Source organism: Eleutherodactylus coqui, chromosome 4 (assembly GCF_035609145.1).
Source record: "Eleutherodactylus coqui strain aEleCoq1 chromosome 4, aEleCoq1.hap1, whole genome shotgun sequence".
Taxonomy (NCBI): Eukaryota; Metazoa; Chordata; class Amphibia; order Anura; family Eleutherodactylidae; genus Eleutherodactylus; species Eleutherodactylus coqui.
This window is the reverse complement of record NC_089840.1, coordinates 108,591,498-108,615,047: the sequence shown is the minus strand read 5'-3', so window position 1 is coordinate 108,615,047 and position 23,550 is coordinate 108,591,498. Positions and strand designations below refer to the sequence as shown.

General features: G+C 45.0%; 1 protein-coding gene across 4 annotated transcripts in view; it reads left to right on the top strand.

Moving 5' to 3' along the window:
• Positions 1 to 23,550, top strand: part of CASK (calcium/calmodulin dependent serine protein kinase) — a 268,122-nt gene that overhangs the window by 62,925 nt on the left and 181,647 nt on the right. The window lies entirely within an intron of this gene.

The following is a 23,550-nucleotide window of genomic DNA, read 5'->3' as shown; positions in this document are numbered from 1 at the left end:
CAGCCGGCTGTCAGGTGGGTGCCGGCCGCCGCCTCTGTGGTCGGTGAACGCCACTCCCCTGCTCCCGTTGCATCTGGAGCCTCTGTCCCGTTGTGTCCCGGCAGCTGCCTGTCAGGTCCGTGGCGGCCGCCATTTCTGTGCTGCGTGACCACCTCTCCCCCGCTCACAGCTCCCAATGCTGCCGCAGTCCGCAGAACAGCACTTCGCCCATGAAAGGGGGGAGGGTTGGGGAAGGCAGTGCTTGTCACCCGATGCCGTTTCATGGCGCTTTGCCCTTCCTGCTGCCGAGCCCACCTTGCGCTTAGTCACTAAGGAGGGTTCCTCCTTCTGAGGCGTCGGCAGGGAAGCCCCTTGCTGCGGTTGCTACGGCGACCGGTGTATGCCTTCGGAATAAATCCTTAGTGGGCTTCCAGGACCTGCAGCCCAACCCACTCTGCATCTAATCACCTACAGGGGGCGTTACCCCCCTGTCAATCTTGCCTCCACCAGGACTTCCTGGTGGCATCAAGATACAATAATACTGGTGTTGGCTTTTTCAGGCTTTGTTTTAACCAGGTTTCTCTAAGGCCTCTATCACACAGTCATTTGCAGAAATGCAGCGTTTTTCAATGCTGCGTTTACTGCGGTTTCAGTAGCCTTGGCATGCATTCAAGATAGCTAAAAAAAAATCAATCCTCACCTAGCTGGTGCCGACCGGTTCCCTACCGCTGCTCTCCAGAGCTACGGGCACTTCTCAGCGCTGACAGACCCCGCCTCCGGCAAGAGATTACTCTGATTGGCCAATCACAGCCAGTGCTGGATGCACCAATCACAGCTAATCACTGAATGGCTTTGGCTGAGCCAGCACTGGATGCACCGATCAGAGCCATCTCTTACTGGAGGTGGGGTCTTCAAACCCTGTCACTAGCAAAAGATGCTCTGTCAGCGATGACAAGTGCCCAAAGCTCTGGAGAGCAGCGGCAAAGACCCACACGGCACCTGCTAGGTGAGTATTCATTTTTTTTCTTTTAGCTAATCTAGCTAGCGCTTGAGTTTTTATCACTGTCAAGTTGTCATGTTTTCAGCAGTAGTGAAACCGCTGCCCATTTATTTCAATGGGTGAAGCAGGGCTGAAAACGGCCAAATATTGCAGATGCTGCGTTTTTACACTTGCGTGACCAGGCCCATTGAAATGACTGGGAGCGTTGTACAGCGTTTAGCGGCCGAGCAAAAAAAAAACTCTGTACAAAAATGTCTGTGTGGGTGAAGCCTTAGTCTTACTCTTCAGATGACTGTGGACCAGCAAGTTTTTTTTTTTTTTTTTAAGTTTTGACCCTTCCTGTAAGTGACACTAGGCTGTTTACTTAACATTGGTCGATGTTCAGGATGAGCCTTGAGGATGATCTAATATGTCCTTAAAATGTTATTGATTTCATAGGCATAGCCAACAAATGTTCACATACATCTGATAGCCATTTGAGGTTACCCTTTTGTGGTAACTGAGAGGTGCTCCCAATAGCTCACTGTGTTCTTATATTCTAACTCTGGAGAAAGCCACTTTTGGGGTTTCCCTTTTGAACTAAACTTTTGATAGTTTTTAAAAGTGTGACACTTTCTATTCTCAGTAGAGTAGTTTCTTCTCTCTAAGATATTGGCCAATAGAGATATTCCTAAAGCCATGGATTTCATTATTTATGTTTTGGATGTGGTGACCAGGATCCCATGAGATTTTACGATCCCAAAAACAAATTTCCTTATCCTCTACCTCATGTTAATTTCATACCAAACTTATTGTTAAGAATAAAGATAAATTCGTACAAAACAAAATTTTATCCCCATCCCACAAATTACCATATTGTCAATATGACTCCAGAAAAGTATGTGACTAGTGTAAAATTCCAAATCTTCACAAAAGACAAATTTGAAGATGCGTTTAGGCGGAACGATAATTGTTCCAGAACTCATTTAAACGGAAAAAAAAAGTGAGCAATAATGGTTTAGTTCAAACATGAGTCAACGACTAACGAGAATCGTGTGTGCTTCAATTTCAGTCAACCTAAAAATTGCTGGCTTGTTTGCTGCTTGTCGCGTTTCAACACCGTTCAGTGTTTTACGTAGTAATGTGTGATTGTTCTCAGCAAGAGAAACCAAGTAATCTTGTAGATATGATACCTTTTAATGGCTAACAAAAATACATGATGTTGTAGCAAGCTGTCAAACCTCTCCAAGGTTCTTCCTCAGGTTTATGGAATAGATCTGAAGACCTGTGCATTTATATATACACACATATGAAAAGACAGACATGATGTGATTAGTTGGCACTTAAAAATAATACCAGAGCAGGATGAGTAGAGGAATAAATACTTAATCCACAGATAAGAATGTGAAATCTTTATGGTCTCTCAATTGGTGTTAGGGGGTCACCAGGCCAGAGTGTTATATGTACTATAGATTTCTTATACTTCCAAGTCACAATATGAATCCTCTTAAAAAATTTAAGTCTCTGTTGAAAGTGTCAAAGGTCGTTATAAACTTGCACTCCCAAATTCTTCTATGGCTCTGTCATTTAAAGGGGTGGTCTCGCGAAATCAAGTGGGGTTCAGCACTTCTGTATGGCCATATTAATGCACTTTGTAATATACATCGTGCATTAAATATGAGCCATACAGAAGTTATTCACTTACCTGCTCCGTTGCTAGCGTCCCCGTCGCCATGGTTCCGTCTAATTTCGGTGTCTTCTTGCCTTTTTAGACGCGCTTGCGCAGATCCGTCTTCTCCCTTCGGCTCCGCTCGGCAGCATCGGCATTTTGGCTCCGCCCCCTTGTACGCATCATCGCGTAGCTCCGCCCCCGTCACGTGCCGATTCCAGCCAATCAGGAGGCTGGAACCGGCACACATCATGGGGCGGAGCTACGCGATGATGCGTACAAGGGGGCGGAGCCAAAATGCCGATGCTGCCGAGCGGAGCCGAAGGGAGAAGACGGATCTGCGCAAGCGCGTCTAAAAAGGCAAGAAGACACCGAAATTAGACGGAACCATGGCGACGGGGACGCCAGCAACGGAGCAGGTAAGTGAATAACTTCTGTATGGCTCATATTTAATGCACGATGTATATTACAAAGTGCATTAATATGGCCATACAGAAGTGCTGAACCCCACTTGCTGCCGCGAGACCACCCCTTTAATATGGTGACTTTCATATGTTCTACATTGTTTCTGTGACTAGAAAAGTGCTTTGCCACAGGTAATTCTGTCTTACTTTCTTTAATCATATGGTGATGCGATCTCATCCTCTCATTCAGTGTTTGTCCTGTTTCTCCAACATAAAGCCCCCAACAGGACATTTAGTGCACAGGATCAGGTACACAACATCAGATGTGGAACGTGTGAATGTCCCACGGATCTTATAGTCCTGCTGTATGTTGGGGTTATGTATCCTGTCCGCGATCAGTACAAGTCAGCAGGTCTTACAGCTCCTTACATTGCAGGGATGTTCCTTTTGTGTGCCAGCGGGATAAATCAAATTATGTTGATGTGGTGAAATGTTATCTTGATGACCAGGAAAAGAAATGCTAGTCCATGAAAACTGTTTCGGGATGATTCTGTAGATTTTTTTTTTTTTTTTTTTTTTATAGAGGTAAAAAAACAAATGCTAATATGCAGTGTTAATAATTGGAGAAAAAAAAAATTTTTTTTTTAAATTTAGTCATCTCTTATCTGTTAACAAAATTGCATAAAGAGGCCCGACCCATTCCCGGGGAGTTTGTCTCTAGAAATGAGGATCTGGCACAGAATGGTAGTGTTTATGTGGATCAGTTCCTGGCTCCCTTCCGTAGATTCTTTGCCCCCCTCACCTGCTGAATACCAAAATAAGGCAGAGTGTTTATGCGATCGCTGTCAGACGCTGCACTACTTAGCAGTTCATGGATGAGGAACCTTCCCTTCCTAACATGAATTTCATCTGAAGTGTTTAATAATGCAGTAATTCTACACACGCGACAATTTACTTTTAGATCGTTTTATATTTCCTGTGTTTCATCTACATTTATCACAGAGTGCCGAAGAAAGTGATATAAACTTTATTTGGTAAGGGGGGGGGGGGTATATTGTGTATAAAGGGATTAAAAAGGCAGACTCAATCTCTGCAAGCTAGTGGGGATGAAAACAGTCACATTGTCTACATATATTCAAATGTACCTTAGCTGTCAGCATAAAGACTTTACAGGGAAATCCTCTAATCCACAGGGGCTTCCCTCCTTCACTACTCGTAGAAAATGCCTTGGAAACGCGTTTTGCATGGTTGGCCGGTCTCCCCAATATTCACTGGAGAGCAGTGGTCAATTATTCCACAGAGCACAAAGCCATAGAAAGGCATCCACACCATATGTAAAGAGAAACTAAAAATAATGCAATACCATCTATAATCCGTTTAGGATACTTCATGGGCAAAACTCACAAAAGCAGATGAAGAAAAATGGATGCACAAACACCATGCCGCAAGTAGCCATAAAAGCACCTGCATTGCCTACTGACACATCCCACCTCTATGCATTTACCTGTAACTTTACTCTGTGCGTGGAAAGGGTTAATGTGAGTAGATTACCCCTTCCTCTTGGGCTTTATTTTCAGTGTGAAGAGTGGTCAGGGCTGGAGCTTTTGCAACACTTTTGTCTCACAGCCCTGATAAGACCTAAACTGGACCTGTGCATTTGGAGGGGTAATCTTTAGTCAGAGGAGGGGGAACTGAGCTTCCTTGAATGCGAGGGCGAGAGAGAGACTGTTCTGCAGAAGTCCACGCTGTGTGCGAAAGGCAAGGACAGAGCAATTATACGAACAAAAACACTAAAGAGTTGTCGGAATTGAATGATGCATTCTCTGTGTGTTTGTAAAGTGTTACAATACAAAACTGACTGCTTGAAGGGAGGCTCAAACTTGGGACTCCTCCCCCATCCCCAATCGTCATTGGTGCCCAAACTAAATCTAATTTTGTCACTCAAAACAACTTGGTTCCACTCCATAGCAGTCCAGTTTCGTCGTTCACAGCACCCCTGCAAACAGAAGCGACTTTGGATGCATGCAAAGGCAGAACACATAATAGGTGCTGTGAGACCAAATGTCCTTCAGCCCAAGTGTCTAGAAACTGTTTTGACAGGCATAGAAGCCTGTAACGATGATGGCACCGGTCTCTGGAAGGCTGACAAGTAAAATAACAAGCTCCTCTTGCTTGTCGGACAATAAGACCATCCTCTCTACTAGTGGTTGTTGGGGGCGCCCTGAGCCTGGCCGCCTTGTGTGCGTGAGTTGATGCATCCACTGGTACCAACACCGCCTAACAGTCTAGTCAGAACAACCCAGGTGGCAGCAATTCCTTTGATACAACCATCCAGCTTCTCACATTCCAATAATGCGCCCTTCTCTAACTCTGGATGAAATCTCTTTGATTGCGTCGTAGAGGTGTCTAGTGGCCAACAAGCTCTGCACAAATGGAAGACTAGGTCACTACACACAAGGAGCCTCTGAGAGCCTCTTATAGGCCAAGGATGGAACCAGTTTTAGGGCCTCAGGTGGCAAGACTGTTCATCCTTTTTATATCTGCCTGAGATGTAACTGCATGCCAAGTTTTGCAGCAAAATGACAACTTATAGGTGCTTGATTTTATTTTTTTTTTGACAAAGAGTGTACATAGAAGTGAAAGCGGGATGATCTGAACATGCTCGACCATAGCGAAGAACTACTGGAGGATGTGTTCATGATCAATGATTTTACATCTAGAAAACACTGATCCGGCAATGTGATTTTGGGAAAACCCCTTTAAGAAAACCCCATCATGAATATTGGTTTGACTTCATGGCTTAGTGGAGGAGAGAGCAGGTATTGTGCATTGGTAGTCTAGCACTACTAATGCGCTGTAAGGACTGTCTGTCCTCTTGAACGGCTGAAAACAGGACCCAGAAGATCATAAGGACAGCAGAAAAGAACTGCTGTCAATATACCCCATCCTCCTCTTGTCTCAGGACAGAATTTTGTCCTAAAACCAAATGGTCTCTTCAAAGATATCTTTAGCTGGAATCAGGAAGTAAACTTTTCTGAGGACCAATCTCCTCGCCAAACTAAGTTTTTTGCGGACTGGTACTACTTTTAAATAAACGCCCCAAACCGGTGATGGGATCCAATAGCTTCTGAAAAAAAGTCCACCAGACACTTGCATGGTTCATACTCCTTGCACTGTTCTCGGTATTAAGACAATCTTGGAACGTGAGATCTTGCACTCTGATTGTAAACAGCAGTTTTTGTTTTTTTAAGTTATCAATCGATAAGCTTTATCTGATCTGATAGTTTGCAAGATTTTGCATTCTGCGGTAGTCCCATGCTGTGTGGGGTGCTGGGGGGATGAAACCCAGACGTCGCTGGATTCAATCACCAGAATGGAACTTGATTGATTTATTTTTTTAAATGGGTCCCAATTAGAAAAACTTATGGAGTTGTAAAATCTATAACTTTCTATTAAGAAAGGTTGAGAGTGGATTAAAGGAAATGGACTACTAAGGTTCTGCCCCATTGTGGGGAAATAAATGAGGTAATTACGGTAAGTTTGTCTCCAAAGGAAATGGCAGAAACTGGTAACTAGGAAATTGGCATGCTTATTTCATGAAGTAGAATTAAAGGGGTTGTCCCGTGAAAGCAAGTGGGGTTATACACTTCTGTATGGCCATATTAATGCACTTTGTAAAATATACATCGTGCATTAAATATGAGCCATACAGAAGTTATTCACTTACCTGTTCCGTTGCTGGCGTCCCCGTCTCCATGGTGCCGTCTAATTTCAGCGTCTAATCTCCTGATTAGACGCGCTTGCGCAGAAGGGTCTTTTGCCATCTCTTCGCTCCGGCACGAGCCTGCATTCTGGCTCCGCCCCCTTGTACGCGTCATCGCGTAGCTCCGCCCCCGTCACATGTGCCGATTCCAGCCTCCTGATTGGCTGGAATCGGCACATGTGACGGGGCGGAGCTACGCGATGACACGTACAAGGGGGCGGAGCCAGAACGCTGCTGGAGCGCATGAAGGCCTCCTGGAAGCGCGATGCCCCGTGGGACGGGACAACACAAGCGCCATCTTAGCTGCTGAACTTTATAAGTTATTATTTCATCTCAACAGTAAGTAGGAAGCGGTTTTTAAACGGTTTAAAGGGCTGCTTTATGCCGGGGGGTGACTGGGGGAATGTGCAGATTTAAAATTTTGCGGTTTTGGCTCGGGACAACCCCTTTAAGGACCATGACGACTTAACGGTTAAATGTAAGATTCATGTGGATTGGTTAGAATGTGCACAGTTTATAAGCGCCGTTCATGTCTGGTTATGGTCTTTGTCCAGGGGTGCTGTTGAGTTTTCCGTTGAAATTCCCCAAAAGCAGCACTCCTGGATGGGACCTTGTTAATGAACGTTGCTAATGTTAATCAAATAGGTCTCTGTTTCGGCAAGTTTCCATTTGCTTGCGGCTTATCTTTCTGGCATAAAATGCCAGAAATGAGTGGAGGGTTGCAAAAATAGAGACCTATTTGTCTCCATTTCAGCGGCTTTCGTTAAAGGCAGAGATGGTTTACATTCAAGTCCTGTCCAAGAGTGCCGTTTCTGGGAGTTAAAACTGAAAGCCCACTGACACTCCTAGATGGAGACCATAATGGGATACATTCCCTTTTTATTGACAAGTTTCTCTACCTGAGGGCTCCTGGTATACTATTGGTAGGAACCTGAAACAAGCGCCAATAACTTTTGAAATCCGCATGTAAACGGGACTCTATTTGGGCTATAGTTGACCTTATATCATGTAGGTCCAGCTCATACCACTAGATGGCACATGGAACAATCGTGAGACTTGGCAAATTGTGTAATTGACACCCAAGATCTGTGCTGGAATACGTGTTTTAGTGAAAACAAAAAGGCCAAAAATGGTCTGAAGAGAATTCTGGAAAAGAATGGCAAACTGCTGCGGGCCTTGGAGAAGTTTGCAAGGTGAAAACTGGTGGTTGGTGTGCGGTTCTTTCGGGACATTAATTCCTGAAAAACATTCATCCACTGCAAGGATCTGTGTGCGTATGTGTATATGTAATTTTTTTTCTTTTTATTTTTTTTATATCAGGGAAAATTATAATTCTGGTATGGGACAAGGAAAATCTTCCTGGCATTGATGGTACGTGATGTGTATATGGTTTATTCTAAAATATTCTGGACAGCTAACACAATTGGGTATGTAGGATAGACTAGTACATAGGTGGTATTGTAAAAGAATGATAACCAGCAATAGATCTGTATGTAAGAAATAGTTTATAAGGTGTAATAACATTAGCCAACATAACTTTTTATTAGCTAGAAGAATAGGTTGTAGTCAATTGTTTTGAAGCTGGCACAAATCTGCGTTTTCAGTTTGCTGCTTTATTGGTTTTGGAACTTTTAGGCCGGTCTCACACGAACGGGTGGGATTCCGCATGTGGGAGCAGTAGGCAAAATTGTGAATTAGCCCACTCCCTGGGATGAAAAGCAATCCCACTCGAGTGGTCTAAGGATGCTTTACCCTGATCCTCTGCTGTCCAATCCCTGTATTTCCTGCAGAATGTCAGGCTGTCCTTGATGATTTTCTTGGAGAGAAGTTGCCTCTTTGCTGCCCTTCTTGACACCAGGCCGGCCTCGAAAACCTTCGCTTCACTGTGCGTACAGATGGACTGACCCCTGGGGCCTGATGTCATCCCTGAGCAAGTCCTGGACTAGTGCTGAACTGATCGTGTAGCTGAATCCTCTTTAGGAGGTGGTCCTGGAAACGAGAAGATCACTGAAATGTTAGCAAGTCATTTTGTGGCATGGCTGAAATCCAGTGGAAATCGGGTTTTGTGTTTGACTTAATGTTTGTGGCAAGGAATGGTTTTGCAATTTATTGCAAGTCATCTGATCACTCTTGATAACAATCTAGAGTTCAAGGGGTTTTCCGGGAAAAATACTGTTGATGACCTATCCTCAGTATAGGTCATCAATTGTTTGGCCAGGGTCTGCCACTCGGGCCCCCGACCGATCAGCTGATTCGGAGTGGAAGCGAATGCTCCGACCCTGTTGTAGTGGTCGGCTCTTGCAATGAAATCTGTGGGAGCCGTGCCTGCAGTTACGAGCACCAGCCACTACATGGGGTTGGAGCATCTGCTTCCGCTCCAACCCCTTGTGTATTTATTTGCAGCGGGCGCACATGACAGACCCTGGCCAATCCCGAGTGACAGACCCTGGCCAATCAACTATTGATGACCTATCTTGAGGATAGGCCATCAATAGTATTTCTCATTGTTTCATTGAGCGCTGCATTGATTGGTTGAGTAGCGCTGCATAAACTAATCAGAGCCATCGATTCCTGGAGGCAGGACTTTTGAATCCCGCAACTAGGAAGTGATCTTCTGTGGGCGAATGAGGACTGTAGGATGCTCGGCAGAGCTCTGGAGAGCAGCAGGAGGACCCTGACTGAGCCTTTCAGGTAAGTAGTTTAACTTTTTTTTTGCCCAGAGAGTGCAGCTAGGGCTTATTTTAGGGGAAGGGCTTAACCCTCCCGCAATAAAATCACTGGCAGCAGCGAAGCAATGCACGCTTTTTCACAAGAAAAACTCATCGCTGATGCTACAAAATCGCGGGAACACAGCTGTGGTATCGACGCAATTTTGTAGCACCGATATCTGTCGCCTGTGTGAAAGAGGCCTGAGGCTAATGTGGCCCTCGATGAAAAGGGGTTCGGCACCCCTGTCATAGATCATGTAACTTAAATCCTCTGATCCCAGCACTGCTGATTGGCTTGGTCAGAGATCCTGCTGATAGCTATCACGTAGTTCCTGCCAGCGAGATCCTCAGTCATCCGAATAATCCTGTAAGATTCCTGCATTACGTATGTTATGAATATGGAAGGTTCTGGATGCGTTTATGCTCAGACACATTACTTACAGTTGCTGTAATGAACAGAATGTCAGTCTCATTTAGTCAAGTACCTGCAGGCAAAATGTACACAATGCAAGAGAACATTGGTTAACAGACATTCTGTACTCTGCGCCTTTTATAGCAGTTGGGAGAATAACAATGCAGGAACATACTTAAATCGTGCTTTATGTGCCTGAGCTATGTGCCACTGCTACAAGCTGCCACTTTGTTTGTAAAATAGTGAGTGGTGAGCCCTTTCCCCCCAGCAGGATCCCCTGATCTATCTCCTGTATGTGCCGAGCTGTCACCATGACTGTAATGAGAATTACATTTATAAGTAGCATTGCTGGGAATGTTTGGACATGACTGACATTCTGCAATACTCCTCAAGTGAAAAGAGTCTGATGTGCTAATAGATCAAGAGGCCTTTCCCATTAACATTATCTTCTTCTTTCTTAGTGGGAAAGTTGCCGTTTCTTTATCATGTAGAGAATATGTGAAGGTGTAAAGCGAGAGTGCACAAATTCTTAGATTCAAAGGCCAAATTGTTAAATTGAAACCCTTCCAAGGTTTGCAATAAAACGTAAAGGGGTTGTACCAGAGTTTCAAGTTATCCCTTTTCCACAGGTTAGGGGATAACTTGCTGATTGGTGGGGGTATCACTTTGGGACCCATGCTGCTGATCTCAAGAACGGGGGTCCTTTTTTTTTTTTTTCGTTCTCACTGTGGGTTAACTGCACCCCCCTTCCTTGGCGCCTTCCTGTTTTCCTGGTTGATGGGGTTGAGACCAATTTGGGTGCTGGCCGCATATGTGCGGTCGTCGCTTCATTCATTTCAGTGGCACTGCCGAGATACCCAACCAGCATCCGCTTGGGTGTATCTGGCAGCCCCATTTTGATATGAGTGGAGCAAGGATTCCATTCAGAGTGATGCCCTGCTGACAGAAGAGCGGGACACATAAGTCCTTTCCTTGAGATCGGTGGGTTTGAATCAGGGATAACTTGAAATTTTGGTACAACCTCTTTTTTTAAAGGGGCATTACCATCTGTGACTTTTTTGCATATCAAAAGTGTATGCAATAAATGGCTGATAGGAGCTGGTTCCACTTGTGAGAATGAGAATCCACTTCTCCTTCAAACAGCACTCTAGAAAGGAGGGTACCATACATGCATGTGGCTCTACATTGTACATTATGGCTGTTGGGAAATGCTGGGCTATTACCTCAGGACACATAAACTACAATGGAGCGCCACATGCATAGATGGCCACCTTTGTAATATATAGTATAATTATTTCTGGAGTGCTGGCATATAATATATTATAATCTATTTCTGGAGTGCTGCATTCACAGCAATACTACTTATTTCGGAGGCCACCATATATGGTTACCCACGGCTCTTGCCAGCCCTGTTCCTGAGCGGTGTGCCTTCTATCTGTCATGGAAACATGTGAGCAGCCACATAATCAAGCATCTCTGTATCCAGATGTTAAAGGGCTGTGTAGAATGCCATCGCTGGCCACAGGTTGTCACTCCTGGTATAAAGGATCCACAATAAAATATGTAGTTTATCGCGGGAATACAAGTCGGCAAAGGTGTGTTAGCCGAAAAATAATTACACCCCCCCCCCATTCTTTTTTTTAATATGCAAAGGATTAAATCTTAAAATGCAAAAATACTTGGTTATTACTTTTTGTATCAGCTTTACATACAGTTATTATCAAGCTAGATTAGTTGTTGGTCAACACATCACTTCTCTTGTTTGAGCAGCACACAGGCTCAGTGGTTAGCACTGATGCCTTCTAGTGGTCCTGGGTTCAAATCCCACCAAGGACAACATCTGCATGGAGTTTGTATGTTCTCCCTTTGATAATGTGGGATTCCTCCCACACTCCAAAAAACACACTAGTAGGTGAATATAGATCGTGAGCCCCAATGAAGACAGAACCCAATACCAAGTGGTGCAAAGCGCTGTGTAACTTACATGCGCTATATAAAGCTGGCATTCCTAAATGTTTAACTTGGTGCTATGTAATGTTAAATACCCTTGTATTTAAAAAAACACACTTGAAGGTGTCAGCCTGATGAAGAGGCCTTAAGTAGTCTCCCAAAAAAGGAGAGTCAGATTATAACTGTAGAAACACACATACTCTACCAGTCTAAAGTTGTTGAGCACCTCCATTTTTGCAGTTATTTTGTACATTAACAAGCCCAGCAAATAAGGTGAAGTGGTGCAAAGATTAAAAAGTAAGTTTAAAATCCTAAAAATGGTATGAAATTTTAACCTTTACGGGCAACAACAGTCTTAATTTATGATTTTAACAACCAAAGGAACACTTCAAGGACAGCTGCTCTGCAGCACAGAAAGCAAATAATGGTTTGAAGTTAGATGCAAACTATTCCTATAGCTTTCTCAACATTTGTAGATTACTTTTAAACACCTCTTTTTCTATGTAACCAGTGTGTGCATAGACTGCAATACAGCACTTTCTAGGGCAGCATTTGGACAGGTTTGCTCTTCAAGAGACAGCACATTGCTATCGTAATGGCAAGAAAAAGGCAATTAACCAATGGAGACACCAACCATTATACCCCTTAGGCCACCTGCACACAACTGGTCGGATTCCAAAAGCCTACAGCAGAATTTGACCTTGTGCCTGACTGATGCCCCCCCCCCAAACCCCCCCACCCCCCCCCGCCTGCCTCACTTTTCTTCTGTGCTGTGAACTGGATTTGCTGCAGATCTGTGATGCGGCTCAACTGTGCATTCCACAATGCAAATCAGTTCGTGTGTATGCGGCCTTAGAAGTGTAGGCCTGTCCTACAGACAAATTGAAAGAAAGCCAAGATCGAAGTCAGTACAGTTTCGTATACTGTGAAAATGGAACAATAAAGTTTAAAAGTGGCTCGTAGAATGGCGCAACTCTTTTTGAAAAAATGTGCGCTTATTTAGATATATAAAAAAGTGTTATTTAGTATAAAATGAAAACCGGCTAAAAGAAAAAGCTTTGGCTGTGGGTCATGGTTGCATGGCATAAAATGCTATGTTTTAGGAAATGTGTAGTATTAAATCTGTGGCTGTTAATTCTGCATCTTCTTTTTTGTGTTGTGTGGCCAACACATTGAATGCCGCATTCCATCGGGAGGCTGGCATTGGGTTTCAGTTTACTGGGCGCTAGTATGTTTTTTAGAGTGCGGGCCTGTCTGACTGTAATAGCTGGTTTGGAAGGGATTATTTTTGCTAGATATGGGTCTTGGGGAATTGACCAATAATTTAATTACAACATACAAGTCTTCACGCTTCATCATTAGAACCATACTCAAAAAATAAGATTAAAATTGGTTATTTTAGTGCTTTTCACTAGTGCTTCCTCTTGAGATTCCTGTTTTGCTCTATTTAAAGAAGATAAAATCCGATTCGTAGTGTAACCTCAGTCTTTTAATCTGTTGATGACGATATTACTTGTTCAATGAATTCCTCAGTTTCCGTACAAGTGCATCTAAGTCTTTTGAATTGGCCGTATGGCAAATTAATTTTCCATTTTTCTAAAGAGCACTTTTAAAGTTGAGGTAGCTGTTAGTATCAGTGGATTAAAAAATGTTTTTGTTAAAATTGTATAAGTATCCGAACTTTGGCCCGTGAAAGAGGTTAAAGAGTTTTTGTTCAAATGGATGGTAAAATGATTAAAATCTTCTTCTGAGCCTTCCCATATAAATACTAAATAGTCTATGTATCATATAAAACGTCATGTTCTTTGGCCATTTGTGCTTGGACATGAGGTATTCCTACTCATGAAACCCCGCATATATTCACAAACCCCAGTGCAAATTTCGCCTCCATAGCGGTGCCTTTTCTTTACAAATAGATTTTTGAGTTGAACGAGAAATTAGTTTTTTCTTCGTTTTTTTTTTTTTTTAATTCAATTAACACTGATTAAGGCTGCCTGTCCACGGGCGATTGTTCATTGCGTTACCTGCGGGGATAATCCGGCCACGGGTAATGCAATGAATGCTTTCCATAGTGTTGCTATGGAAAGCGCAGCTGCGGCGTCCACGAGCGGAGAATCATAGCGATTCTCCGCTCATGGGATCTAAATCGCGGCATGCCGCGATTCTCCATGGTGAGCCTATCTGTCAGATAGGCTCACCACGGAGAACTGACAGCGGCCCCCCCCCCTCTCCCCCGTGGCGGACTATCGCTAGCAATATTTCGCAACGGCCGTGGACAAGGGGGGCCTTAGATGAAATCCTTTTATCTAGTGGGTATGGTGGGGGCTTCTTGTAAAGTGGAGTGAATGACGTGGAGACCTTTCTCGTGTGGGACATTTGAATACAGTGATATGTCCAATATGGCCCAGCGGTATGATGAATGCCAAGGAATCGTTTTAAGTAAATTAACGTTGGAATGTTTTTGAGGTATGAATCCAAATTGATAACATATTTTTGCAACAGGATCTCGATATATTGAAATAAATTGTTGGTAACCGTCAATACCAGAAATTCTAGGACTGTCTGGGGGGTTTGTTTGGTCCTTGTGAATTTAGGGTAAATGGTAAAAGATGGGCATTCAGGGTTATTTATGATGAGAGTCATTTGAAAAGGCACTTGGAAACTGGGGGAAGCTGACAGGAAGAGGTCTGGCAAACTAAAGGCCGCTACAAAAATGAGATGACAAGTTTTTGAGAGTCAACGATTTGCATGACCGACACCTTGAGGCACAAGATCTTAAAGCATGCCTTAAAAAGTAAACAAGTGTGCATTTTAGCTGTGAAGAGAAGACTTCTAACTGTGGGTTTAAGAAGTAGTGTCCCCGTAAGAAAGCCACTACTAAGATTGCAAAATAAAAGACTTGCCTGAGGCAATCAGTACTTCCAGTGGACTACTCAGCAGTGGAAAAGGGTCTTATGGACGAATGAATATATGTGACATTTTTGGTACATCGCAGGAATTTTGTATGTCGTCGAGCAGGTGAAAGAATGGTTCCTGAGTGTGTGACACCAACTGTCAAACATAGAGAAGGATGCATGATGGGGGCCCTTTTGCTGGATCCAGAGTTGGCAACTTGAACAGAGTAACTGACACACTGGACAAAAAGGGCTACCATAGCATTTTGATACACTAGCAATACTCTCTGGTGTACGTCTAGTTGGTCAGCAGTTCATATTAAAGCATGACAATGATCCAAAACATACTTCTTAAGTAGTTGTAACATAACCTAGAAGACAGAAAAAAAAGTAGGCTTAAAAAAATGGAGTAGTCCTGCAGACTCCAGAGGAAGGCGAAGCAACCTACAAGTGCAGCACATTTGTGGCAGCTTCTGCAACAGCGTTGGGAATAAATTTCTGAACCATATCTGAATTCAATTGTAGAAGGAATGCCTCGATTGTATAAAGCTTTTATATCAACTACAGGCGGCTACATCAAAAGTCATAAATCTAGATTTATTTTGAAAGTTAATCCATTGTTTTTATTCATTTTGTTTGTTCTATGTTTTTAATTTAAAAGTACAATTTAGACATTTTGTGTAAATTATCAGAAAAAATTAAGGGGTTCTAAAACCTTTGACCGAGAGTGTATGCACAAAAGAGCAGAGACGTGATTAATTTACATTTAAAACAGCCAGAGTGACAAATGGGAAGATGATCACTGGATTTATAGGACTGAAGTTTGTGTAAAAGGGGGAGATTATGATTGAGGATGTTGCAGATTAGGCTGATGGGTGTTAAGTGTCCAGGTAATGAGACATTAAACCTAGGGGCTTTATTAAGGCCATATGCTAATGTCTGGAAAGTCCTTATCAGTATTTAAAATGTACAGACAGAAAAATACGGAAATCAAAGTCAATTAAACAGTGATCTGGTTTAGAGAAATGGTTCCCCGCAGGTGTTCAGCTTTTTTACTATAGGTCTATGCAGATTCATCCTGGGCTGTAGTTTTTGTTTCTCCATTGTAAATTCCATCTGGAATTTTTCTACATTGTGTCATGTCCACCACATTGGAGTATGTTCTGGAGAAAAAAAAATCTGATTTTGTAGTCCAATTGTGTGTAGGGTGTGTGGATTGGTACAGGTGCATTATGTCTCCACCGGAAGTATGCCAGGTTACCCTGCAGGCGATGCCCATAGGTGCTGATTAGCTGATGCACGCTGTCACTTTCCCCGCTGGGCTCCATTCTTTGCTCCGGAACTTGCCCGCTTTCAGTGTCCCCGCTAGCTAGCCCTGTCCTCTGCGGTGGCGGCTGCACTCCTGGCCCCGCTGTGACTCTCCCCACCGGCAGCGGCTGCCTCAGAACTCTGCTGTTACTATTGTCTTCGCCGAGCTCTTATCTCCGCTCCCTGCCCTGTTGTCACAGTCTCCGGCGCCCTGTCATGTGTCCGCTGACGGCCCCGCGGTCAGTCTCCCCGCCATCCTCCCCTCTGTGCTCCCGACTCTGCTGTCACTCTTCTCCCCGCTGGCCTCCAATGGATGGATGGCCGGCTGGGTCTCGGCTGTTGTCTTCCGCTGCTGCAATAGCTGATATGTTCAGCCTGGCTGGAAAGGTGGAGTCAGCCGCTGTCTTCTGCCGCTGGAAACCTCATGCTACCTTTGTCGCCACGCCGGGTGTCAGTCGCCGCTATCTTGTAGATAGATTCAAGGGGAAGTCAGCCGATGTCTTCAACCGCGTCTGCCGTCAAGTAGCAGTTGGGACGAGACAGCAGAGACCAGGAGCCAATTGTCAGCTAGGGGTGTGACCGGGGAGTTACCTCCAGCTAAGGCCAGTCAACCCCTAGCTTCCGGTGTCGACATATTGCTTGCATTTTCTGCTATAACAAGAAAACATGCCGGTCTCTGATGGTGATGAGAGGGCACTACTGACATGGCGATTCCTTGAGTATTTTAGCAGTTTTTTATGAGAGAAGAGGTAAATCTTGGAATATTTCCTTAAAGGGGTTGTCTCGAGGAAGCAGTGAAAATTTTTTTTTTCCCAGTCCCCCTTATTAAGCAAACATTACTAAGCACCCGTGTAAATGACTTTTATAGCCGGTTTCTACTTACAGTTCCAGCGTTTCAGCAACTTATAAAAAGTTTCCCCAAGATGGCCACCGGCTCTTTTCCCGTCGCTTGCTGTAGCCCGACGTGCGCGCTCCCGAGACGCTACCAGCTGTGTCTCCCTGACAACCAGACGCCCCGCAGCCGCCGACCGGACCCCACAGCCACCGACCGGGCCTCGGGATTGACCGCGGCCGACCACGGCACACGCTCTTGGGCCACAGTCACCCACCGCCAGGCAGCAGGTAACCGGCGCTGGGCCCCGGCTCCCCGGCGCTGGGCCCCGGCTCCCCGGCGCTGGGCCCCGGGGCCACAGCGGTACAGTCCCCCCTGCGCACACATCACCCCCGACCCCTCACTTACATGGGCGGCTGGGCGGCTTCACGGCAGGGCTGCTGGGCGGCTTCACGGCAGGGCTGCTGAAGTTTCTGCACCCCTCTCTAAGAGAGGATGGTAGCAAAATGGCCGCTCCAGCGCGCTCCCGAGAAGTTACAGCTCGTCTGCGCATGCGCAGAAGAGCTGTAGCGGCGAGCACGCTGAAGCGGCTCATGCTCAGAGCAGAAGACCGGACTGTGCAAGCGCGTCTAAAAAAGCAAGCCGCCAGCGAAATTAGACGGATCCATGGCGACGAGGACGCTAGCAACGGAGCAGGTAAGTGAATAACTTCTGTATGGCTCATATTTAATGCACGATGTATATTACAAAGTGCATTAATATGGCCATACGGAAGTGTATACCCCCACTTGGTTTCGCGGGACAACCCCTTTAAGTCTATTGTCTGCGGACAATGGGTTGGAGATTAGCTGTATTTTTCCTTCAAGATTTGTGTATGACCACTAGGGGCACCCTGCTGTTCTCTTCCTTCTGTTTGTATTCAAGAGGCTGTTCTGTAGAATCCTCGTGGTCCCGTGGATCTGCTCATCTATAACCAGTGGATGGTATACCTGTTAAGAATGTATTTCTCAGATGACAGATACTAGGTTGACATTATTAATGATGTGTTTGAGTTCCTCTGTATATCCCTTGGTGGGCTTTTCCTTTTAGACCTAATGCACACGGGCTTATTTGCATTGCAGAAACCGGAGCGGGCATCTGCCTCTGGATTCCGCAGCAAATGCTGTCCATAGACATGCTATGCAAAATCACTTTTCCATGTCCACAAGCGCACATCAATTGTGTTTTTTTTTCCACTCGCGGAGGGAAAAACGCAGCATGTTCTATTCCATTGAAGCCATCCGATCTGCGGCCCTTGCGCAGTGATGTGGGAAAAGCAGCTGGTTAAAGAAACAAAACCTTCTGTACTGTGCATGTCCAATGGCTCGCCGTGCGGACCATCTGCAGTTCCTTAAAGGGGTTGTCCCGCGCCGAAACGGGTTTTTTTTTTTTTCAATAGCCCCCCCCCGTTCGGCGCAAGACAAACCCGATGCAGGGGTTTTAAAAAAAAAACGGATAGTACTTACCCGAATCCCCGCGCTGTGGTGACTTCTTACTTACCTTGCGAAGATGGCCGCCGGGATCTTCACCCTCGGTGGACCGCAGGTCTTCTGTGCGGTCCATTGCCGATTCCAGCCTCCTGATTGGCTGGAATCGGCACACGTGACGGGGCGGAGCTACGAGGAGCAGCTCTCTGGCACGAGTGGCCCCATTCAGAAGGGAGAAGACCGGACTGCGCAAGCGCGTCTAATCGGGCGATTAGACGCTGAAAATTAGACGGCACCATGGAGACGGGGACGCTAGCAACGGAACAGGTAAGTGAATAACTTCTGTATGGCTCATAATTAATGCACAATGTACATTACAAAGTGCATTAATATGGCCATACAGAAGTGTATACCCCAACTTTGTTTCGCGGGACAACCCCTTTAAAGGCTTGTGGTGTTATGTCTGTTTTGTTATAACTTCTTTCAGTTGCGGTCTGTGGAAGAATTCTTCCTCATTGCTGCAGATCTGAGCACTGTCGAGGGGTTTTGTGGGACAAAAGCTTAATCCTCTGGATATCGCCTTCATCTCCACTGTACTCTGCTTACACTGTCAAAGGTTTACCACAAGGGACTATGGAATTCGAGTTGCAAACTTGGGTTGGAAACAAGTGCTACCCATAGTGGGACTAGTAGCAAACCAAATCTGATAAGTGGGAGCATGATGACCAGGCTGAACTAGATGGACATAGTATGTAAGGCTGAATGAAGACAATGTTACTATGTTCTGGTGTTAGACAGGCTTTGGGGATGATACTAGCCTATTATAATCTATGTTGCTGGTGAACCTCCACAATATTGAGGTCTGATCTGATTTCTGCACCATTAATACTTATGAAGGTAGCTGAGGATGACTATTTTTTTTTTTATTATAAATCGTAGAACAGGTTCTGATGCTGGTCCAACATTGTAATGTATCATTTCAAAAAATGGTACAAATGTCTTGAAGACTATTTGAACTGTAGTTTAATCCTCCCTCCGCATATTGGTGACTACGGTTTACAGAAGTTGCGTTGATACCGCGTTTCCCTGATAATAAGACCCTGTCTTATATTAATTTTTGCTTCAAAAGAGGCACTAGGTCTTATTTTTGGGAGATGTCTTATTGTACTTGCCTAGCAGGCTTGGTCCACGTCGTTACCCCGGAGCTCCGGCAGGCTTCCTGTAGTACTCAACCGCTAACAGAAGATCGCTTCCTGGTTATAGGATTCATAAATTCCGCCTCCATAAAGCAATGGCTCTGATTAGTTCTCGAGCGCTGCTCAGCCAGTCAATGCAGTGCTGGATGAACCAATCACAGCCATTGCATTGATTCAACGAGCGCTGCATTGATTGGCTGAGCAGTGCTTGAGAACCAATAAGGGCTATCGCTTTCTGGAGATGGGATTTATGAATACCATAACCAGGCAGCGATCTTCTGTGGGCGGCCAAGGACTGCAGGAAGCCGCCTGGAGCTTTTGAGAGCAGTGGGAGGGACAAGGACTTAGCCTGCTAGGTAATGTATTGCTTTTTAAATGTAATACAGGGCTTATTTTCAGAGTAGGGCTTATATTTCAAGCCTCCCTGAAAATCCAAGTAGGGCTTATTTTCAGGGAAACGGGGTACAAGTCCCCATTCTTTGCTTCCCTACTTTCTTAACTGTTGTAGTCAAAGGCAACTATTCAAATATGGTGAGTAAGAGAACGGGCAGAGAGTTATTAACCCATGAGGTCAGAAGCTGGTATGAAACATGGCATACGTTTTACCTTGCATGTTTTAACTCGTAACTGGTAATAGAGCCTGACGACGTCGTAGACTGGTAGTTTGTCATGTTTGTGGAGGAATTGGACAGATGTAAGGCTCTGCTCATGTTTCTGTTCTTCTGTTCTGTTACGGAACAAAAGAAATAAAATCAACCACTGGATCTCTCAAAATGACAGATCCTGGCAGCGTCTGACAGAATCTGTCTTAGAGGTTTTGCCATTTTACTGGAAAAAAATAGTGCAACATGCTGTGCCGCTTACTTTTAACTGCCTTTTTCAATGAACCCTGGATGGAGTACGCAGATATTGTGAACACCGTGTAAGGCTGGATTCCCACAGGATGGAAGTCCCGCGGAAATCTCGCGGCTTGGCCGGACCGAAAAGCCAAGCGATTTCCATGGGAGAACCGCGGGTTTTGGAGCAGTTAGGCCGCCGGCATTCCGTTGCGGCCTTCTCTGCATTGCAGGAGTGAGGCCGCAATGGGAAAAAAAAGTTGAAATGTTGCGGCTGTCAGTTCTGCGCCGCATTGCTGCTTCCGCCCGGCTTCGCTGCAATGGATTGGCTGTCCCGTGTGCACAAGATTTTTGCAAAATCTCATCCACGTGGCTGGCTAATCCTGGTATTAGGAGCTGCGGGCGGATTTGCCGCACGGAATTTCCGCAGCAAATCCATCCTGTTTGAACCCAGCCTAAGGCTAGGTTCACAGAGGTGGTTTTCTATTTGTTATTAAGATTCCTATTTTTTTAATTTCTTGTCCAGATCATTGGGTAACACTGCTAAAGACTATGAGTATAGTTAATGCCGCTAGGAGGCTGACACTAAGCAGAAAAAGTTAGCTTCACCTACTAGTTTTAACCTTCCTGTAGGTACCAAGCTAACTAGTTTTAGCTTAGTCTCTGTAGGAGGAAGACCTGTTTGTCACTTGTCTGCAATAACCTTTTGGAGTCAGCGAATACAGGGAGGCAGCAGGGCAAACAGAATTGGGTTAACTGCCCTAACCTCAGAACAAAAAAAAGAGCCCCCCCTTCTTTTCCTGGAGCACCTAGGCAAGTGCAAAGGGTGGGAACACTGCTAGAACTGTGGAGCACCCCTTCATAGACGAGTGGTAAGTATTCAGTTTACTTGGCAGCAAGGTAAGTATTAGTCATCTTACATCGCTGTTTGCTACAACCCCCTGCATCCCTGTACATAGTACAGGGCTATGTTCCTGCTGCAAGAGGGCGGTGGTTCTTTTTTTTCCATGAGGTTCTCCCTTCTCAATATCCGTCGGCTGTCCGTAGATCAGCAGTGGTGGTCGTGGGGATCGGTTTGCCCCTTCTGGTGTTCATGTCTGCTGGCGGGGAGCTCCGCTCAGGCCCCTCTGAAGCTGGTGAGGGGATTGTGCTATGCCTTTTTGCTGTGTTATTGGTGGTTGGGGGAATGGTGGGTGGAGACTATCCTCTTTTCAGTGTCCCCCCTCCTTTTCTCTATTCTTCATTTGCTGTGGCTGCCTAACCGCAGGCCAGCACTTTCCATCGTTTCTGGCCCGGGGGAATTTGTGACTGTACTGTCCAGCGTGCAGTGGTGGATGAGTGCCACTTAGCTGTTCCCTGTGGCTGAACACTGTTCCCACAGTTGCCCTTGCCCCGTCTCCTGCCGCTACTGGCATGTGCCTGCGTATTCTCCCGCTCCCATGGATTATTTCGCTCCCGCTGCGCATGCGTGTGTGATTTGATGTTTCCTATTGAAATCCATGGGAAATGCTTGCGATCCTTTGACGCTTGTGAAACACATGCCTGAGGATCACAATTTCACAGAAACTGTTCAAGGCGCTTTTGAGTGAAAAACCACCTCACATCAGTGTGTAAAATGCATGTTGGCTATCACGGGATCTGGCCAAGTTTCTCAGTCCATGCTGGCTCGTGTTAACCCTTTCCAAACCAATTTATATCCTGGTTTTTCTAGGGGGCTTACTCTTTTTCTGCTGTTATACAATGGTGCTATATGCCGGCTAAAGCCAGTACTGCATGAGGTGACATGTTGGCTAGGCTCCGACAGCAGAGAGGCTGGCAATATACAGCAAGAGAACCCCGACTGATGTCCACCAACATCGGAGCTGTACAGCCTTAAATCATAATGTCTTGAGGCGTCAGACAGTGGATTGAAAAGGGTTAATGTAGCCTAAGGTTAATGTCGCGTTTTGGTTCACTACAGACCTTTTGAAAATCTAATCTGACTTAGCACCAAGATATAATGAAGCTACAAGCTGCATTCTCTACATTTAATTAGTCCACTAGCGACCTAGAATCTCACTTAACGTGCATGTTACCTGTGAAAAAGGGTGGGTTGAATTTCCCCGACATTAGGTAATACAGCTTATCGAGCCGCCTTCTCCATAGCTTGGTTGGATACAAACCTCTCGTTTTTATTCCGATTTGTGTTTTGACGTCAAATTCAGCATCTCCTTGGTCTTTGGTGGCTTTAGTCATACTAGTTTTATCAGGCTCCCCCTTTCAGTTGAACAGTCTAATCGTGAGAAATATCCGAGATACCACTGTAGGCTGGAGGGCCACATGAGACATCTTTAAACTTTCATGCAACATTTCCAAAGGCTGATTAACATGCAACGATTAATGCTCAAAATTCGTCCAAACGACTGCTTTTGAGCAATAGCCGTTGTTTGTAAATGTGTGCCCATCGTTCACTTACCGTGCACTCTGTGTCCATCGCTGAGTTCAGCTCAGCGTAAAAGCCATCGTCCCTGATGAGAGAGACTGCATTCTGTGTCCTCTGCAGGCAGCGCTGATGGCATTGTATCGGCAGAACAAAAGTGATGTATTTAGAGAACCGACCACCTACTGTTCTCTAAATACACGCAAATGAAGCTAGTTAGCCCATTAGTACCTAATGCAAAATGATCGCTCAAACTCAAATTTTGCATGTAAATGGACCACAAGTATCTCACTCTTTCAGGACACCCGCAATTTCAACAGGGTTAAAACATCAATATTTAAACAATGGCAGGAAAAATAAATAACTATGGTAAGGCATGTCTTGCTACTACGAAAGTGTTGGCGATTCACTTGTGTAGAGCTGATAACCCAGTATAATTTTGTCATCGGGTCATTACCTGCAGCTTGTTATGCTGTGCCTGTAGGAACCCCCCTGACACTTGACTGGATTCAATGAGGTCTTGTTGTCTGGATGTGTTGGAAGCTGTTGTGTGGGGCGTTTAACCAAAAACCGTGATTCTAGTGAGAATAGAGCCTTGGTGATGACTCTGTACTTGACTAAATGCTATGAATATGTTTACTCCAATACGATACAATATTATGTGTCATTAACACTTGTTTGCATTAGTCTACTTTCTGTGGTGTCATTATAATGAAAACCCAATAAAACGTGTGC